The sequence below is a fragment of the Adiantum capillus-veneris genome, chromosome 9 (genome assembly GCF_014529385.1).
Source record: "Adiantum capillus-veneris isolate H3 chromosome 9, ASM1452938v2, whole genome shotgun sequence".
NCBI lineage: Eukaryota > Viridiplantae > Streptophyta > Polypodiopsida > Polypodiales > Pteridaceae > Adiantum > Adiantum capillus-veneris.
In genome coordinates, this window is record NC_140939.1 from 66248317 (window position 1) to 66270260 (window position 21944).

Genomic DNA, 21944 nt, shown 5'->3' on the forward strand with positions numbered 1-21944 from the left:
ACTCTCTTCATTGTTTCATTGTGTATGTATCCTCTCAACTCTTATTTGATTTTTCCACTACGTTGATGTACAACAGTGGACAATCTCCATTCCATCTTCTGACCAAGGCCTCCAACTTTTACTTTGTAAAACTTTCATTTTTAATAAAGATAAACTTTCTCTTTGAATAAAGTTATGTAGACTTTTTCTTTGGGGTACTCTTTTAAAGACTCTTTATTGCAGCACCAAGGCTCAGATGAAGCCATCATTGGGTTTTTTTGTCCAGTTTATAAAGTTCCATGTTGCAAATTTACCCACATAGTTAGAACATCATTGAAAGGAGGATGTTGTAGTTTTGGTTGCACCTCATGAAAAAGTATGTCTAAGGCTCTGAATTTGTGTAGCAACAAAATTGCCTTCAAAATGGATTTAAATTGAAATAAGAGTTTTTTTTATGTTTTGTAGTACCTTTTTTTTTTTTTAATGTTTTGTAGTACCTTATTTGTGTAGCAAGAAAGTGCCTTCAAAATGGATTTTAAATTGAAATAAGAGTTTTTTTATGTTTTGTAGTACCCTCTTGGTCACTGGATTAAATCTTTACCTTTCCCATGGTAAGCTTTGTCTTGCCTTCATTGTATACTTCAAGCATTGCTAGTTGATAAAAATGTTTACCTTCTTAGGAATACATGCAAAAAGTATGTATCCATGTTTTTGAAAATTTCAAGAGGCCTAGAATCTAGGTAGAATCTCTCTCTTTCTCATAAATAATGTTACTCATACACTCGTACAAGTAATTCTACAAAATCCATTACTTTATAGGATACTGTCAAATATTCCACCACAGCATTCAACCACCGTTGCGTGTCAAGGGTGCTGCCTCTATATCAGCACTACTCACATGCCCATTGCAAGCAAACAACGCTGTAATCCATGAGAGAGAGAGAGAGAGAGAGAGAGAGAGAGAGAGAGAGAGAGAGAGAGAGAGAGTAGTTGCATGGGCATCATATGAAATTCCTACAAGTGGTGCAAGAGAGAAGAAAATTTTAGCATCGTAAATCTCTATCAAAACTGGATAAACATGTTATTTTCAAGGCCTTTCTTAGCAATAAACACAAGAAGATTGCCTCTTGAAAATATTTTTTCCCGCTTAGAGGCACATTGTCATGGGCAGGCCTCGTGATTTTATCACTTGTTTTGTATATCTATACCTCCCTTTATTTAGTTGCATGTCATTATTTTCTTTTACAGCTCGCCCCATCTCCTCCTTCAAAAGCTTAAGATTATCTACCTTTTTTCTTTAGCAATGGGCAGTCATTGCAGCCTTCAAGGTTCGCAACAATAGGTGGTCGTTGATGGTCTTCAAATTGCAAGCATTGTTAAAAAAAACAGTATGCGATGTTGCCAAACTTGTGGGTAGATCATCTTCTACAAAGAATGCCCATCAAGAACTTTCTAGGCTTTTGTAAGAGCTTCTCATCTTTCCCATAACTCTTCGAAGCATTGTATCTGAGCACAAATCTTTCAAAAAACATACTCCTATTGTATGAGATACCACTCCAAGTAAAAAACTTCTTAGATAAACTTCTTATGATTTCTAAAATGCACCACATTTGATATAAATATTGGCCAAATCATTGCTAACTAGAACATTTGGCATACATTTCTACCAAAGGCAATGTACTCCAAGAGACACTGTCTCGGTCGATAGACTTTTTAGTCACTTTCGCTGCAAAATCATCAAGTGAGAAGAGGACTATAGAGGAATCAATTGCACCATGTGCACAACTTTCTCTTTGCCTTGGGCAGCAAATTTTCCCTTAAGACGGTCCTTTTTGCCATGCCCACTTCCCAAGCAATGAAAACACTGCTTATCTTTTTTAGCTTTTTCAAAATCCTCAACTGACAGATGGATGCAAGGCCTTTTGGGATCTTTGGACGCATTAGATCCTTTTCTTGTTGCCATTTTTGCATTCTTGCAACCATTGCATTAAAAAAAACATTTCTTTACCCAAAAACCTAAAAACCCCTTTTTCTTTTTTATCTTTCCCAGTAGATGTAGAGCATCACGGCACATTGGTAAGCCCAAAAGAGAGTATCAATAATTCATATAGGCCAAAGGCTATTCAAAAGACTATCTTATGGTCGTCTTTAGGCACTATCCTTATCAAATGATAGCCACTTTTGAGGTCTATTCTACTCAAGTAGGTAGATCCTTGTAGCTTATTAAATAGATCTTCTATCCTAGGAACAAGAAAGTTATTCTTTATGGTTATCTGTTTAAGCATGCAATAGTCCACACACATTCTATAAGTACTATCTTTCTTTTGTACTAGTAGAATTATTGAACAATATGGAGGTGAACTAGGCCTGACCATCTATTTTTCCACAAGCTCATTCACTTTTCTCATAATCTCCTCTTGTTGAGCTGGTGAGACTCAATAAGAAGGCTTATTAGGAGGTGAACTACTAGTTATAAGTTCTATGGAATGATCATCTTGTCCCCTTTTGGTAGGTAGCTCCCTAGGAATGTCATCCCTAAACACATCTTGAAACTCATTTAGAAACTAGAGAATTTTTACTCCTCCCTAGTTTCATTTTTTACTTTGTTAGAAACACGTGCATCTTTCTTAAGACTCCTCGACAAAAACCAAGTTACATGAAAAAGAAATTTTTATTACTTTGTCTAAAGTTTGAGCATGTACAAGTGGTATAGTGTTGTTGGCACTATTTAGATCAATTTCAACATCCTTGTCTCTACAAGAAAAGAGGACTTTTCTCTCAAAAAAATCATAGAGTGATAGCCATGCGATCAAACCATGGTGCCCCTAGGATAACATCTTCATGCTTGAGTGGAGAGTTGAAGATATCTTTTCTGTCAACTTAGCTCTACACATGGAGCTTCCCAATCAATGGAGTGATTCCAATCAATGGAGTGATTGAGGTCTCTTGCCCTTTAAAAGCTCCATCTACTTGTATCACATCTCCCATCTCAAAGTCATGAATTCCTAGCTTAGCAGCTAGCTCAACAGAAATGAAGTTGTGGGTAGAACTAGGATCAAATAGTATGAAAGCATCATGCTCTCTTACTTTTTTCCAAGCATAAGAGAGTGGTGCTCTTTTGAAATGGACATCCTCTTTTAGAGCCTTCACTAGGGTGGCTTTAGGAGCATCATTGTTATCATTTCTCTTGCGGTATACCAAAGAAACAGGACCTTCCTCCCCACAATTGAAACACTTGTTATCTTTACGATAATGCTCACCTCTTTAGGAGAAAGTTTTCTTTTACCTTTGTAGCCTTTTTCCTTTGTCTTTCCTTTATTTTTGTTGTTGTTGTTGTTGTTATTAGCCTTGGGAGAAGTTTGCATTGCATTATTCTTCGCCCTTGCCTCAGCTAATTCCTTAGCTTCCGTTGGCTTGGAGATCTTCTTACTTCCTTGTTGAAAATGAGTCCTCAAGGTGATCATGCTATGATGTATGACCGTTGAGATAGCTTTAGGTCTTTGTGAATTGACATACTCACTCATCTCCTCAGATAGTCCAAGACAAAGTTGTTGTTTTTGTCTACAACATCTAATTTCTTGTAGATAGTGGCTTTGAGATAAACTCCCATAACTTATCCACATACTTTTGAGTAGACTCATATAGGGCCATCTACAAGCTTTGCCATTTTGTGAGCACTTTGTCTTTGGCATCACTTGTAAGAAATTGCTTCATAATAGAAATCCTCAAAGCTTTCCATGTCTTTGGAGCTTCACCTTGAGCACATAGGCTTTCCCACCATAGATGGTTTGACTTTTGTAAATGCATGGAAATATTTCAAGAAATCTTCATCTTCAAATGTCGTGTCATAAAAGCTAACACTTTATCAATTGCTCCAAAGAGTTCCATCATACGTAAGAAAAGTGATGTTCTTTCCTCCCTCTTTAAACTTTTTTTGCTTTCACAATGTTGAGAAGATATAGAAAGAGAATATTGGAGAGACAATACAGATATTGCAACGCCAAAGTGTGTAGAATACTCACAATGGATATATATATATATATATATAGGGACCTAGGGGCTCTATATAGAGCAACTATATATAGAGCTCAACCCCCCTCAAACAATCGTCCCTAGTTAAGGATGAAAAAAACCTGGGGGGCTCGAGGAAGAAATCTACAGATCCATATATACACATTTTTATGTTAAAATATTGTTGAATTTTACAAAGAATATTGCTAAGGAGCGACACTGCTATCGATACAATGATAGGCCTCAAAAGGCTCAAGGAAAATATTAAAAAATATTTCATGACATAATTTTTTTTCTATAGAAGTTTCCACCAACTTTACTTTGTCATATTCCAGCTATATGTAATCTATCAACAACTCATAATCAAAGAGCATAATATAGAAATTGTTAAAATTTCAGAGAAATACAAGAGCACAATGTCCTTGGAGGTAGCTCACAATGTTGCTCTTTTAACAACATTGAAATTAAAAAAAAAAACATAACATTACATATAATCTCGCATAATATGAATATCCAATGCATGTAATTTATGTACACTTATAATATACGAACATGAAAACAATACATTGGGGCGTCCGCTATGCATATGCTCTCTTTAATATAAAAGATTAAATGTAATTCTCATGGAAATGCATCATGGCATCATGGAACAACTCCATGGAATAGTAATAATATCAATGAGAAATGATGAATATAAATAGTTTGTAATCACCATGAAAACGCATCATGATATCATGGAGCAACTCTATGGAACAATAACCATCTAAATAAAAAATGATCAATACAAATGACTTCTAGTCATGAAAATGTATCATGGCATCATGGAATAACTCTATTAAAGAATAATCATCTAGTAACAAACGATCAGTATGAATGACTTGTAATAATCATCATGAAAATCCATCATGGCTCATGAAATGGCTCCATTGTGGTTACCCTCACCCTTTCACTGTATATAAGTGTGTGTGAGTTAGGGGACTTTTCCCATATCTTCTTAAAAACCCTCAATTAGCTAGTCACTAGGCTAGTTGAGCCAAAAAAATAAAAAATAAAAAATTATAAGTATATTATGGCCCATTTGTGTGTAAATATTTCATTGTATATAGGGCCTAAATAAAACGATTTTTCATAATTATTTTGGTATTTATTTAAATATTTCTACCTATGGTGTGTTATTTATGCTATGTACATTGACTCACCATTACCATATTTTTTCTTACCATTTTGCATACTCTTTATTCCATATAAAAATAATTTCATGCAAGTTTCTCTTATTTTTGGTGTAACTCCATCCAAACAAAAATCCAAAAAAACTAGTTCTATTTATGTGTATATTTTTTCACTATTGTGATTTTTTCCTTCCTACATCTATTCTCTATTACTCTCATAAATTAGACCACCAAAAATATTCATCTTTTTATGGTAGACTTATAATGAGAGAGATTTATTTTGACCCCTTTATATTTTTTCCACCTATATTATTTATATTTGACATGTACATATTTTTTTTAGACCCCTCAATATTTGATTTCCTTAGTTGTACTATTCACTTATATCATGATCTCAACAATATCTTCAATTATAGACCTACCAAATAAGGTCAAGGGTATGTGGCATGCATGCATGCACTATGGGGGGCTCACTCTTGGAGGTATTCAAAAGAATCATCCAAAGAAGGACCTCACAAGGACTTTGTGCAGTGGAAAAAAACAGTCGGTTTTGCTGAATTTTTAAAGATCACTTGCTCTCCGAATTTGAAAAGGTAATACAAACAAAAGTTGTAGCTCGTGGGCTGAACTTTTTCCTCAAATGTTTTCATATTTTTTTGAGCTACGAGCTGTGAGCTATGATTTTATTGGTGGACCCCAGTTTGCCCATGCTATGTAGCCACACTCCCTCTTCCACTTTATCATTTTCCTCTTTCACACACACTTCTCCACTCATCCCCACCTCTCTCACCACTCCTCTCTACACCCTACTCACCTTCTCCTCAACCTTGAATATTAAGAGAAACCATGGTGAACTCATACCTCCCACACACAATTCCATTCCAAAATTGACCACCTAGTCTCATTTTTCCTCCTCCAAGTTACCCATATCTATCAAAAAAACCACAAAATTCAGCCTCTTCTCTTAAAAGACAGCATCATGGTGGTTGATTGCTCAGCTTCAATTACCTTGTCTCGCAAGGAAGGTCAAGAGTGGAGAAAAAACGTACCGTCAAAGCTAGCGGACCGTCAACAAGCGTCAAAATTGACCCTACTCAAGACACTTGGAGCATCAACATTGTAAGAAATCCATGTTTTCTTACCTATTAAGAGTTTTTTCTTCCTTATTTGTATCCTACATGGATACTCCCATTGTAAATATCCAATTCCATTTGTAAATCAATAAAAATACTAACTATACTAATTTACTAACACTAACCTAGTATGAAAAGTCCTATCACCTCCACTTCTCTCCTCTCTCTCTTCTTCATCTATCCACACCAACTTCTTGATAATTCCAAGCAAAAGAAATTAGATAAGTGTTGAAAATCTAACCCAACCATGGTTAGAGAAGTAACCCTAGCCCTCAAAATTGCTATAAAAGGAGGGTGTAGCTAGCACAAAAGGGGGGGAGCCATAAGCAACAGCACTATGCTATAGCTTGAGAAGCCAAACTCAACCTCTCTAGAAGGAGCTCTTGAGTGGAAGATCATTGTCTTATGTATATGCATGTGTTGTATTAGGGGTGATTAGCAAGGGAACTCTATGCCATTGTAAGAGAGAGTGATCATTCAATTGAGAGTAGGAAATCTATCATTTCTCCTACTAGTGTAAGCCCAACATTTGCTGAATCAAGGAGGGTGGACTTGGGCTAAGTTTGGATACTTTGTCTCTCTTCCAACGTAAGTAATGGACAACAATGATGTGTAATTGTCTTGGTGTTTTTTTTTAAGGTCTTGATAGCTTGTCTCTGGGTGCGCTGTCATCAATTTAGCCATAAATCCCACATACTGTAAGAGGGCGACAGGGTGGAGAGGACTCCCCTGGCCTTAAGACAGTGATTGGGGTGGCTTTTCTTGTGATGTGTTGTGGTGTAATTTACTCAAGCTATGTTGAACAAATACTAATCTCACTTTGATTGGTCATGACAAATTTGTAAGAAGATATTAGTGCAACAAGCACCCCCTCCCCCTCCTCTCTCTTTCTTACGTATATAATTGTGTTTGCTTGATCACTGCCGATACATTTCAAAGGAGCCCAAGCACTATCTCTCTCTCTCTCTTTACGCGTCCTAGTTCGCATCCAAAACTAGGTGGTGCCCCAAATTTGTATAGGGTTAGGTTGCGGGTTTGTGTGTATGTTTGTTGTTTTTTCCAACCCCAACCCAATTGAGCAGCACGGGAGCCTAGAAGGGTGCTTAGAGGCCACTCTTCTTGTTGCCCACCCCAGACCGCCTCACTGGTTGTTCAAGCTAGATCTTTCTCTTAAATTCAAAACCAACCCCTACGACCTATCCCTCATAAGAGAAATGATTGTGTACTTTCTGGAGGAACTAGTATGGACATTATATGCCGTTACCATGTTACACTTACAAGCCTTCTGTTGGGCTACCATATTCAAACTCTCCAATCCTATGTGGAAACCCCATGAGCCCTCCCCCCCCCCGGTACATAACCCTGAACAAAAGATGTAAGGGTTATCTCAATAGGAAGCAGTGTAATTACAAGGTTTCCAATATTTGGGCCTGCTCCATTGAACCAAAAAAATCAGTCCTCATGTGTCTCATATTGCACAAAGCACAGGGAAGAAAGTCTCCCAAGCCAACCTCAGCTCAAAAACTGCTCTAGATGTTCTAAGGAAGTAGAGGACATTGGCCATTTATTTTGTGCATGTGATGGTAACTCTTCCATCCTTGCACCCCTCGTAAGGGTTGTCAGAGTTTCAACCATCTTGGAAACAATTTTTGTTGGGTGATAATGTGGGATCTATAAGCCTATTTTGGAACAAAGTTAGGGGGGGGGTTCTTTGGATTATCTGGAGGCAAAGGAACTTCATGCTATCCAAAGGTGCCTACCAGACACCCAATCTAAGATCTTTTTTTCCTAATGTCAATTTGTTGGCTATTAAGATCTCGAAGGAAGAAGTGATTTTGTGCAGGTGCAAGAAGGAAGTCCTACAAGATGCGATCTTTTATTATAGGATGGCAACCATTGAACACTCCTTACACCCCTGAATAAATGCTATTCTAGGGAGTAGTGGTATAATGAAGTGATCATTGAGATCTACCACTTGGAGTCCCAGATCAATGAAGAGAAACATTTGTGGCTGATATCCAAGCTGAGTTGGACGTTCTTTCCTCCTTTGATTGTTAGAATCATGAATTTTTTTGGCTCTTTTGGAAGCCTTCCCCCGGTATCATGTAGGCCCACCCCCTTGTACGCTTCTCTCTTTTATCCCCTTGTGTATCTACTAAGTGACTTGTCATCCCTCTGTGGCTGCTATGATGTAATATTTTGATTCTCCTTTAATATATTCAACGTGCTTATGGTTTTTTTTTTTTAAACTAGTACTCTCGACGACTACCCCTCCCATTTTAGCACTACCTTCTCCACTCCCCTCCATAGAGGAGCCAATTGACATACAAAAAAGTTTCAAATCATGCTTCCATCACCTCATCCCACAAGTCCTACTCCACCCAAATCATTCATTTAGACCACACACACCACCACCCCCATGGAGCCACAGCCTTCTCAAGTGGTTTGTAATTGGTCCCCACAATTATATTGGGTTCCTGCTACCTAGCCCTTGCCCAGATTCTTCGCCTCCTACTTCACAATGACCTATTCGCTAGAAATTTCCTAGCAATTCTTTCTAGCCACATATACAATGGGTGTCATCAGAGATTCTGACACCTTTCTCTTCAACACTACCCCTCCCATTTTGACACTACCTTCTCTAGTCCTCCCATAGAGGGCCAATTGAGATGCAAACAAAGGCTCAACTCACGTTTCCATCACCCCCTCATGCAAGTAATCCTCCGTTCAATGTGGTTTTCCTCTTTCCCCCTCAATAGTTTTTGGGACATTATCCTTTGGCTTGGGAGCTTGATAGATTAGAGACCAGTGGAGGTGGAGACCCTTTGAGCATCATATTATAAAGCTTATGCAAAAATCAAGGGGCCACACCTTAGCTGGCAGGCAGTCAGGTTCTCCCTTTGCTCTCATTCTTCCCCTGCAAGAGATGAGAATGAATGCGGCTTGGGAGAGAAATTTTTAATAAAAAAAAGGTTGAGAGTGGCAAGAGAAAGGGAAATGGGGCTACTACATCAGAGAGGGACATGGATCCTCAAAAAAAGCTCCAAATAGAGCTTAGAAAGAGAAATTGTGAGGTGAGTGTACACTTTTCATGAGAGACTGCATGTAACATGTCGGTAGAACCACTTCACAAAATCTTGAAGAAATATATTCTTTAAAAGAGAGAAATCTAGGGAGCCCCCCCTCACTGTGCTCAACATGGAGAAGCATAGGTTGTTGGGAATTACTTCTCACCACCCTCAAAAGATATATTAGCCTTTTGATTTTGTATGTCATCAATAATATCATAGTCTTCAACACCTTGACCAAGAGGGTAGTCATTTGGACCTTTTTTTCTTTACCACCGCCTCTTCTTTCTCTCTATTTGATCATCTACTTTAGCCTTACCCTTCTTTTCTCTTGTTTCCCTCTCTTCTTTTTTATCTTTCTCATTATCATGCATGGATCTCTTATTGGCTAGCACATACACATCTTGTTGCTTAAGGGTAATGATGTCGTTAGTCCTACCTTCTCCATTTGCAGGCAACAATTGAGGAAATTGTTGTTGCGGTGGTGCTCAAGTGTCTTCTCTCAATGACTTTCCTCTCTCGTTCCTTGACCTTGTCCATATAGGATACATCTCTTCTTGTCCCCTTCCTTGGCCTTGTCCATATAAGGGATACATCCCTCCTCGCTCTCTTGGTGGTTATCAAGACAATCAAGGGAAAGTGACCCTCTTCACCATAATTGTAGCCTTTGTTCCCTGCCTCTCTCAGCTGGCCGCTCTTCTCTTTGATTTTTATCCATTATGTTAATCCTCATCAACACTTGAAATTATCTGGCAAGATCAAGCAAAGCCCTTTCTATAGCAAGATTAGGACCTTGAATCACTTGCTCCACTCTATCATCCCCTACCATAGGAACCCTTGGTTGCACCACCACTCACTCAACATGTGTTATACCTTGCTCCCACCTTGGTTTGATATTTTTGTGATGGAACAAAAGACACCATACACACACTCACACATCCTTCTACCTTAACACAACACAAGGAATTCCCTTAATTTCTTCACCTCACGCAAAACCACTCAAAAGTTAAATGAAATGCCTCCCTCCGACTCAATTTGAGCTCCAAACGTCTTGAACTAAAAGCCCTTGCCAACCCGAAGACACTATGAAGTGAGTTGAGTTGATCAAGGCTAGGAATCATAGTCGATGGCCACCAAAAGACACAAGAAGGACCATCAAAAACACAAAAATTCTTGGCCGCCCTCTGGGCCCTCTTAGGACCATTATGTGTGGCTTGCCCTAGCTTGCTCTTTGCTTGGCAATACTCTCTCTTTCACTCTCTCTCCCTCTTACCCCATGGGACACACGCCCCCCCTTCTATACCCATTAGGATTGCCCCTTACTCTCAGGCACATGGCAATCCCCTTGGAACTATCTCTCTTTCTCTCTTACTATTTCATATGGGAACCTCCCCTCCTCCCAAGAACTAGCAATATCGCTAGTTGGGGGGGGGGGGGGGGGGGACCTTATACTTCAAAAGGGAGCCCCCTTCTACGGCGTGGGAATGGCCGCCTGCCATTGTGCCACATCATCAACTGCCATCACTAGCGAGTCGCCTTTTGTCCTCCACCTGCCGTCGCGCGCTGCCCTGTGCACCACCATATCAGAGCCCGGAGAGCGCTTCGCCATCGCCACGGCTCCAAGGAGCTTGCTCACCACTATGATACACCAACTCACGCCCATGCCTTGGCCTATGTTTGGTGGCCTTTTGCCTCCAACTTGCTCATATGGGTTTTGCAGACGCCACGTTGAAACATATGGACACCCCCTCTTGGGATGGGTTGGTAAAACCCACAAAAGAACATTTCCCCCCCCACCCACTTCACAAGCTTGCTATACCTTTCCTCGGGGTCAGCTTTTCAAGCCGCAAGAGCCAATCAAGAACTCACCATGAGGACTTTGAACCCCATAATCTTTGCTGCCTCTTGACTCTCGTGTGGTCTTCAATCGAGAGCCCAAAAAATGGGGAAAAACATATGTACTCACCTGCTCTTCGTTAGCCCTCAACTTTGACCCGTTGTAGCCTGCTGACCGGGAATCCGATTGACATGCAGTCAATTCCTATCTATTCCACAAAAAATGCATCACCCTTTAGAACTCTGTCGAGGCCCAAAAAATGCCAGATGGCACGATTTTCCATGCGGTCGACTCGGCCCATAACTTGCCCCCGCCAGAACTTCAACTAGCCACAACTTGCTATCCATAGCTCTTATCTACAATCTGAGAAGATAGGCATGCTCCATAATTCAAGCTCTACACACCTATCTGTTGACATCTACTTGGGCCATTTGTCCCCAACTGCCCTGTCCATCGGGGATCTGCTAAACCTTCTAGCTTTGAACTTCAGTATCTTGAGCATCGGGGCTTCGTTTGACAAGCCGTCTGGACCCGCCTTTAGAGAACTCAAATACTACATTCTAGAGCACTGACTCAGCACTTTGGGCACCTTCACTTGCTATCCCAATTGAGCCATTCTTGAGCTTTTTGGCCTAAAAACCTGATTTAGACATACATTTCTGTTGCCACCAGTGTGCTCAGGGACTCCATACCTGCTCTAGCCTTCTGCATTGCACCTGCCTACACCCTTGGCCTGGCATAGACCACTTTCTTGCTTGAACCAACTTTGGCTGCACCATCATTGCCCAGTCCCCTTGTCGAACATTTATGTTCGACCAAAAGCATATTTACATAACTTTAAAAGTGGCACACCAAACTGACAACTCAAAACACTTGCAAAACCACAACCCTATGTATAGGCTATGTACAAAAGCTTTACTTCTCTCGCATACTGCATGCTTTAGGTGGGTTGTCCACCCCCCTTGACTACAATTTGATGCACCTCAGGCACTAGATCCCTCCCAAAATACAACTGAAGCCACACACCATTCACCCTGTTCCTAAGAAGCTTGTCATTTGCTCTTACCAATTGATAGGTCCCATTCGGAAAGGCCTTCTACACTCGGACCTGTCCACTTCTTCTTGAACTTCTTCTGGAACGTGAAATCTAGGTAACTTTTGTACTTCATGACCAAGTCTCCTTCCTCTATCCTCTTGTCTGGTAGGTTCTGATTGAACCTGGCAACCCGCTTCTCTCTTTGCTTCACATATTATTCAGTTGCTACCTCTCTGTCCATCTGCAAGGCCTCCAAATTGGCTATCTGATCCTGCAGAACTCCTTGTTGAGTGGAATTCACACACCACATACCTTTCAAAGCTCCTAAATGTGCATGCACCGGCAATACAGCCTTCTCACCCTAGACTAGCTTGAACGGAGTGAAATTTGTAGCTACTTTCAATAGGACATCCTATACGCCCATAGACACTTCTCTAGATTTGTTTCCCACTTAGACTCCTACTTATACATGTACTTTGTTAACATTTTGATGATTTTCCATTAGCACTCTCGACTAGACCATTGCATTGGGGGTGATAGGGTGAGGAAACCGATGTTGAATCTTTAGCTTTTCCACTAATGCACTCATGAGCTTGCTTCTAAACCCTTGACCCCTATCAGAAACTAACAACCATGGAACACCATAATGGCAACAAATGTTATCGAACACAAATTGAGCCACCACATTAGCATTCACTTCCTTCATAGCTTTGGCCTTGACCCACCTTGTAAGGTAGTCACTGGCTACTACTACGTACTTCTTACCACTTGTAGACTTTAAGAGAGGACCTATGGCATTTAGACCCCACTTCTCAAAATCACTTTGTGCAATGATGGCACCTTGTGAGTTCGCTACCAGTCGTCTTTCACCTATAGTTTGACAATCGTGGCACTTTTGCACCAATAATGCACGTCCTTCACTATGGAAGGCCACCAAAAGCTTTCTCTCAGCACTCAAAACAGAACTGTTCTTTGCCCTGATGTCCACTTTCTTTGTGGCATTTCTCCAACACCATACCTATCTCTTCTTTATACATCACCCTTCTTAGCACTCTGTCACGCCCATAGTTCATTATATCTTCACCTACCAGTGTGAATTTGCGGGCTTTTTGCACCACTCTTTTTTCTTGCAACTTGGACAAACCCTCTAGACACTGCCCTATACTCAAAAACCCTTCAATCTCCTTTAGAGTCTCCCTACCTACATAAGTGGTTGGGACCACATATAGACCTGCAACATGCACCGGTACTTTGCTACTTGCTAACTGGTCTGCCTCTTGGTTATGCTCTCTCCTTATATGCTTGAATTGAACCTCTTCAAAAGACCTTAGCCTTTTCTTGATGGAAAAGAACCAATGCTTCAAAGAATCCCGCTTTACCTGCCATTGGCCTAGCAGTTGCTTGATGACTAGCAATGCATCTCCCTTCACCACAAACCTGGAAATGCCGCACTCTATACACTAGTTTGAACCCAAATGCAGAGTGAGATAATCCACCTCATCATTGGTGTGGACATCCTCCAGATCATACGCCTTCAAAAATATATCTTTGCCTTGTGGGTCGTGTATCATCACACCTCCTCCTGCCTTCTGCACTACCCTTTGATATGCTCCATTGAACCACATTGTAAAAGCATTCTCCAAATCAGGCTCCTCCTTAGCTTCATATTGCAGCACCCTTGGATAGGCTGGCAAATCGATGACCTTGCTGACAAGAATGTCCGCCAAGTGCGATCAACTTGTGTGATCTACCTTGAACTCAAACTCGAACTCTTGCAGCTCCAACACCCACTTCATAATTCTCCTTCCTGGCTTCAAATGTAGCACTACCTCTGGCAATAGATTGTTAGCTGTCAACACAAAAAATTTGTGCACAAGCAAATGCACCTTAAACTTCCTGCAAGCGAAGACTAAAGCCATCACCCATTGCTCTGCTTCGGTGTAGGTAGTCTCTCTTGGGCTAATCACTTTGCTCTCAAAGTATATCGGCTTGTAGCTTCTCCCTACCTTTTGCAGTAAAACCGCTCCAATAGCAATCGTGCCTATCATCGTAGACTCATAAAAGTCATCCTCTCAATTTGGAGGACATACCACTGGCAACTGACACAAATTTTCCTTGACCCTATCAAAAGCTTCCAGAGCTTCCTCGTCCCACTCATAACCGTGCACCTGTTGGGCTCTCTTTTGAAGTGGATGCACATATTGTGACAACATCCAAAGCTTATGAACAAACAAATCCAAACCTGAGCATCTGATGGTGACTCCATCCACACCAATGCCTTCACTTTTTTGGGATCAGCCTCTATACCATTCTACAACACCACATGACCCAACAATTGTGCTCGAGGTTGTGCTAGCTTGCACTTCTTGGGGTTTAGTTGACCTCCTTCTTCATCAAGCCTTTGAAAGCATAATTACAGCTTTGATAGGTGCTCACCTCTTGAACTATAACATCCTATATCATCCATGAAAACCCTGATAAAGCGGCCCAAGTATGAACCAAATACCCTGTTCATCCAATCTTGGAAGGTGGCATATGCATTCACCAATTCGAATGGCATCCTGTAAGCAAAACAACCCCGTGGAGCTATGAATGTGGTCTTCAGCTATGCTTTGAGTGCAATCCTTAACTAAAAATATCCCAAAAATCCATCCATAATTGAGTATCTCTCGTGCCCAGCCACTTGGTTTAGGATCTTGTCTTGAAACAGCAGTAAATGGTGATTTCTCTTGGTTGGTGCATTGAGTGGCTTGTAGTTGACACACACTCTCCCTTTCCCATTCTTCTTAGGGGTTATAATCATTGGTGAGACCCACTATGACTCTTTCACAGGGTATATGATGCCTGCATCCAGCCACTTATTAATCTCCTGCCAAAGGGCCTCCTTTTGAATTTCCCCTACCTCCTCAGCTTTTGTGCTTTAGGTCTATGTCCCTCCTTGAGAAAAATCTTGTGCTCTACCCCTTTTTTGCACCACACAAATGCTTGTATTCCATCGCAAACAGGTTTGGATACGACTCACACAGTTGAACATAACTCTCTTTCTCACCCTTGGTCAAATCTTCACTTAACATGCTTGCAACCTCCTCTATGCTTAAACCATGAGTTTGAGGTTGCATACCTTTTTCTTTAGGAGGGGAGTCATATATGGTGACTCCAAATAAATCTACATCTACCCTCAGCATGTCGTCCTCGCTCTCCTCTCCTTTGTGCTAGTGTATCTTTCATCATAGGCCATCTCCATCTCGTACTCGTAGCTCGTCATGTCACCTTCATCTTTAGCTTCCATAGGACGAGAGCTGCTCTCTTTGGTCTTTAGATCTAGCACAACCTGCCTACCTTTCTCTTTGTCAGGCAAGGTGAACACTTTGCTCTCCCAATCCTGCTTAGCACCGATTGCCAAAAGCCACGGCCTACCTAAAATGATTGGATAAGCATTATCTCGTGCCTTCATCACAAAAAAGTCTATCAGGCACTCTATGCCCATCACCTTGACCTTCACATCTTGAGCCACACTCAGACACCTAGCTTTAGTATGGTTGGCCATCCTCATATGCACATTTGACTTTGCTACTTCCTTGACTCTTGTCTCCTTCATAGCTTCTTCGTCTCATGACACAAACCTGCACTCCACCGTCTATGTAGGCATGTACCTGCATCCTTTTCTCTATAACATCATCCACCAGTGGAAGGACATCAGTGGGGCTACCTACCCTCAAAGCCATGTTTTGCACCGTGTTCACATTCCCCTTAGCTCTTGGCAGACTGGTGCTAACCCTCGTAGACCACTGCCTCCTCAATTTTGGATTTAAAGCTAACAAAACTGACCAAACGTAATGTTTGCTTTTGGATTTTGAACATCACTTACCAGGTTGTACTCGGAATAGCCACGCCCTAATTGGAAATCTGCTTGGTTTATCTTGTGGTGTCTCCTTTTTCTAGGCTCAAGCTGCTCTCTACCTTCATACACCTTCTCTTTGCCCTTGCGAGCTCTGGTTTCATGCTTTGTCTCTATCTCTCTCTCCGCTCTTGCCCTCTTGTTGGCCAAAACCTCAATATCCTGCTTATCCACCCCGATAATGTTCACTCTTGAGACTTCACCTCCATTTGGCAAATTTGGTTGCACAAGATTCTCCACCGCTTGTTCTCTTGGACCATTGAACTGCCCTTGACCTCGACCTCTACCAAACATCGGGTAAATGCCTCCTCTTTCTCTTGGCGGTTGCGGACAATCAAGCACATAGTGCCCCTCTTCTCCACAGTTGTAGCACCTACCTGGCAGCGGCCTTGCCCTGCCTCTCACTCCTCTTGGTTGTCCTCTATCCATCATGCTTAGCCGCAACTCCTGTATTTTCTTGGACAAATCCTGCACCGTGTGTACCCAATTTTGCGGCACAACGGCTACCCCTCAATTTTTGTGATTTTCTTCGTGCATAGCCTCCCTCAGACTCTGCGGTTGAAGGGGGGCCATCGTCTTGTAGCCCACCACACCTTGCTCTATCTTCTTCTTTATCTTTCTGCTTTTTGATCGTGCAATTGCTACCACACCATTGTAATTTTTTGGGTTCTGAAAATCGACTTTCTCTCTCACCTTAGGGTGCAGACACGCCATGAATTTGTCCAGCTTGAAGTAATCCCCATTAGCCAATTGCATGGCTGGTGCTAATTCTGCCCAACACTCTTCAAAATGACCCAAAAACAAATCGAACTCTTCAGTTACATCTTGTTTAAGCACCTTCAGCTTTGCATCCATCTCGACTAGGGATGGCTCTTTGCAAAAGTCGTGAAGAAACCTTGCCCATAGAGCCGGCCATGCTTGTCTCAGCTTGCCTTCCAGAGCTTCATACCAAAATTTAGCTTTTCCACGCATCACCAAAGGAAATGTCTGCATTTTTCTATCCTTGTTTGGCATAGGCAATGATCGCATATATAGCTTGAAATCCAATTTCCACTCGTCAGGGCCCTCCTCGCCTATGAAAATTGATCCATAGCTTTGAGCCGCCATGACTTCCAACGCAAAAAATTGCTTCTTTTCAATCAACTGGGAGCAATCAATGTGCTCCTCCATGGAGGCACCAGAAGATGGAGAGGGGGAATGGGGGAACACACCCGGCACAACAACAAAGGCCTCTCTATAGCTCAGGGTATCCACAGCACCCCTATCCTCTTAGAAAACACCTTCAAAGACACATTTCTCACTCGCAGACCGCCACCTGCTCTTTTCCAAATGTCTACACACTCCACAAGTCCACCACACAATGCACACATATTGCCATGATCGGTCTCCACCCTTACACATGCACACAGCCACTCAATCTCACTCTCACACAAAACATCGTCGGTCCGGGGGGGCACACATATCCATAGTGTCGGCACCGCGAGGAAACACGAGAGCAGGAGAAAGAGAAGGATGGGAACATGAAACAATAGCAGAGTTGGGCAACAGAGGCTTCATTATTATTTAAAAGGCATGTATAGAGATTTCAATGCCATTGCCATGGCCATTTTCAAGAAAACTTACAAAGGGGATTGACATGCACACTCTTCTGCCCAAAGAGCTCTCCTCTACGGGCTTCAAACAGCAACAAAAAAGGCCCCAATTCATTTAAAAAATGGCTTTTATAGTGGGGGGTCTTCAACTTTAGAATCTGCACCTTAATTGGCCCATCTGGCATCCCAATTTAGAAACTTAAGGAAGGGGAGAGCCGCCTGATTTCATCTACTCTCTTTGGGTTTGTGCTCTTGAAGGGGGGGTGCACTAGCGACATCGCTAGTGCCCCTTGCCATTTTTTATTTTTTTATTATTTTTTTCTTCATTTTCCACCCTTTGGGAGGTCTTCTTCCTCTGCCCCTTTTGACTAGCTTTTGACATGCCTTCTCTCTCTCTCTCTCTCTCTCTCTCTCTCTCTCTCTCTCTCTCTCTCTCTCTCTCTCTCTCTCTCTCTCTCTCTCTCTCTCTCTCTCTCTCTCTCTTTCTCTCTCTCTCTTTGCTTGGACACTTTGAATTCTCTCTTCTCTAGCACCCTCCTTTTCACCTCTTGGACCCGGTCTTGGAGTGGCCCTTTGCTTTGCCCGACCATCATCCTACTTTCTTGGCCGCACTCTGTGGGCTCTCTCAGGACCATTATGTGTAGCTTGCCCTAGATTTCTCTTTGCCTAGCAATACTCTCTCTTTCACTCTCTCTTCCTCTTACCCCATGGGACACGTCCCCCCTTCTATACCCACTAGGATTGCCCCTTACTCTCAGACACATGGCGGTCCCCTTGGAACTGTCTCTCTCTCGCTCGCTCGCTATTTCATATGGGAACCTCCCCTCATCCCAAGCACTAGCAATATCGTTAGTGGGGACGGGGGGGTGACCTTATACTTCAAAAGGGAGCCTCCTTCTAGGACATGGGAACATCCACCGGCCATTGTGCCACATCATCAACTGCCATCACTGGTGAGTTGCCTTTTGTCCTCCACGTGCCGCCAATGCTAGACAAAAGCCGTCGCGTGCTACCCTGTGCGCCACCATAGCAGAGCTCAGAGCACTTCGCCATTGCTACAGCTCCAAGGAGCTTGCTCACCACTACGATACACCAACTCACACCCATGCCTTGGCCTATGGTTGGTGGCCTTTTGCCTCCAGCTTCCTCATATGGGTTTTGCAAACGCCACGTGAGAGGCAGCATATGGACGCCCCCTCTTGGGATGGGTTGGGAAACCCCACAAAAGAACATCCCCCCCCCCCCCACTTCACAAGCTTGCTATACCTTGCATCGGGGTCGGTCTTTCAAGCTGCAAGAGCCGGTCAAGAACTCACCATGAGGACTTTGAACCCCATAATCTTTGCCACCTCTTGACTCTCTTCTGGTCTTGAATCGAGAGCCCAAAAAATCGGGAAAAAACATCTGTACTCACCTGCTCTTCGTTAGCCCTAAACTTTGACCCGTCGTAGCCTGCTGATTGGGAATCCGATTGACACGCAGTCAGTTCCTATCTATTCCACACGAAATGCATCACCCTCTAGAACTCTATCCAGGCCCAAAAAATGCTAGATGGCACAATTTCCCATGCGGTCGACTCAACCCATAACTCGCCCTAGCAAAACTTCAAGTAGCCATAACTTCTTATCCAGAGCTCTGATCTGCAATCTGAGAAGACAATCATGCTCCATAATTTGAGCTCTACACACTTATCTGCTGACATCTACCTAGGCCATCTGTCCCTAGCTACCCTGTCTGTCGGGGATATGCTAAATCTTCTAACTTTGAACTTCAATATCTTGAGCACCCTCATTCTAGTATACAATGATATTGATCCAATAAATAATTTTTTCCCAAGTGGTAGGAGCAAGTGTACTATCTGAGACACAATACGTTTAAGCCAAAAAAGATTCCAAGAAAGGATAATTTCCTCACTTGCATTCAGCCAAACAAGACTATAGATTCATTAGCCTTGGATGTGTATTACAAGTGTGAATGGACTATATTAGTTGTTATCCATGTCCACCTTCCAAGTCTTTTTACTTAAAACCACTATCCAAAGTATTCATGTCTTTTGGTTCTTTAGTTTTAAATGTGAAAAAAAGTTTATCTCATTTACTGGCAATAATTGTATGTATAGTTTCTATATAGTCCAATTTTTATAAGACCTTAAATAGATATTTAACATATATATCATTTTGATCAAAAGGCCATCACCCCTTTTGATCCAAGTGTCCACTTTTAACCCATAGGTTAGTTTTTCAAATATTGTTTTGCCATATTGTCAGGCCCAAATTCCTAAGTAGCATAAAGCATAAAGTGCCATAATTAACAACTTGAGATATGTACCAAAACATCCCTTTTTAAAGCGTCGATTCTGGCTAAGTAAAAACCAAAACTCGTAGGCCCACATACGCATATCGAATCCGAATTACCTCAATCTGTATGTGTTGTGATAAAGATAGAAATTTGTTAAATCTATCCTAGCTTAAACTAATTTCACATTAATAAACAACCTTTTTTTTTAAATGGCATTTTTTAAGCGGTAGAATAGCCAGATATGAACCTGATATCAATGTTTTATCAAACCATATTCCCCACAGCTTTTTTCACATAATATTTGTCCTTCGGGGCCAACTTTACCTTTACTAGTGTCAAAGGAAAAAACCAAAATTATAAGTTGCGTATTATCAAGACAGACCAGTCTCACGACAATAACCAGTACCAAAGATCTCCTTTATTTTACTGTCCAACCACAGAATCACCTAGTCCCAGGACTATGATTATGCAAGGGTATCTAGAAGCCTCATTCATACGGCAATACACAAGTTTACCAAATTTTTTTGGGTCATAACCCACAGTTATGAAAAAACCAACTACCTACCATACAAAAGCCAAAAAAATATAACTAATCAGTGTGATCAGTTCGTGGATTAAAAGGCCATTAATCCCCTCAATGAACATCACTAGTCTTATAAAAAAACACTCAATTCATGCACAGTATGCAGTCATGGCATAATATCCAAAAAAACCAGTTAAAGCCAGTCGATAACTCCGTGAATGGAAGAAAAAAACCCATCCTAGTTCATGCACAGTATGTAGTCGCGGCATAATATCCAAGAAAACCATCCTACAAGCAATCAATTCATGCACAGTACGTAGTCGCGACAGAGTATCCCAAAATAACCCGTTTAAAGCAAGTTAATAACTATGCAAATAGCAAAAAATAACCCCAACTTATCATAGTAACAGGACCGGCCTGAGGTGGTAGTTCAACAATCTCCATAGCAGCACAGTAAAAAAGCCCTCACACCTCACTTTGTAATACACATGCAAAGAAAGAATACACACAAACTAAGTGAGGGACTTGAAGCACCCTCACCTTTTATAGGTCATTCGATTTGCTCACGTGAGAAGACGCTCCCACGATCTGAGTCTTTGGTGGCTACAGGTTCCCAAGCCGCCTCATGGCCTGTTGCCCTGCTCGTGTACTAGGAATTGAGAGAGAGAGAGAGAGAGAGAGAGAGAGAGAGAGAGAGAGAGAGAGAGAGAGAGAGAGAGAGAGAGAGAGAGAGAGAGAGAGAGAGAGAGAGAGAGAGATTGCATGTAAGCGTCCGCAGTAGGCTGCGGTGCATAGCAATACAGTCAAGGGGGACAAAGAGAGTGAGGGCGTGAAATACTAGGGTAGTAATGAAGGCCATGTTTTATGCATAATATCTATAGGGGTGGGTATATTAGAAGGGAGAGGCATGCCCCCCCCCCCAAAAAAAAAACTAGAATCGTACTATATTTTTTCTGGTAAAATTGAGGAAACTAGAGTAAGGTAAGTAGTAACCTTTGTGACGAGAATATATATATATATATATATATATATTGTTGTATAAGTATACATGTGTGTGTGTGTGTGTGTGTGTGTGTGTGTGTGTGTGTGTACCCGCCCTGTCCCCCGAGACACCATACACAATGCGTTGATAGTAGGCCCATTGTGAATGGGCCTACTACCTAATCACATAAATGAGGTTTTTGTGGTTGAAATGTAAGCCTAGCCAATCGTTTTGAGAAAGGGACTATGTGATTCTGATAATTATGTCCTTTCTTCTGAATCCATTAAGGCAAAATTTATGTAAAAGTATCTTAATATCTTTCCAAGCAAAGAAGCAGTTAAAAGAGGAGTATGCTATTAGGTATAGGAGGCTGATACAAGTACTAAGAGCATCTTTATGTGGTCGATTGTTGTTCTTT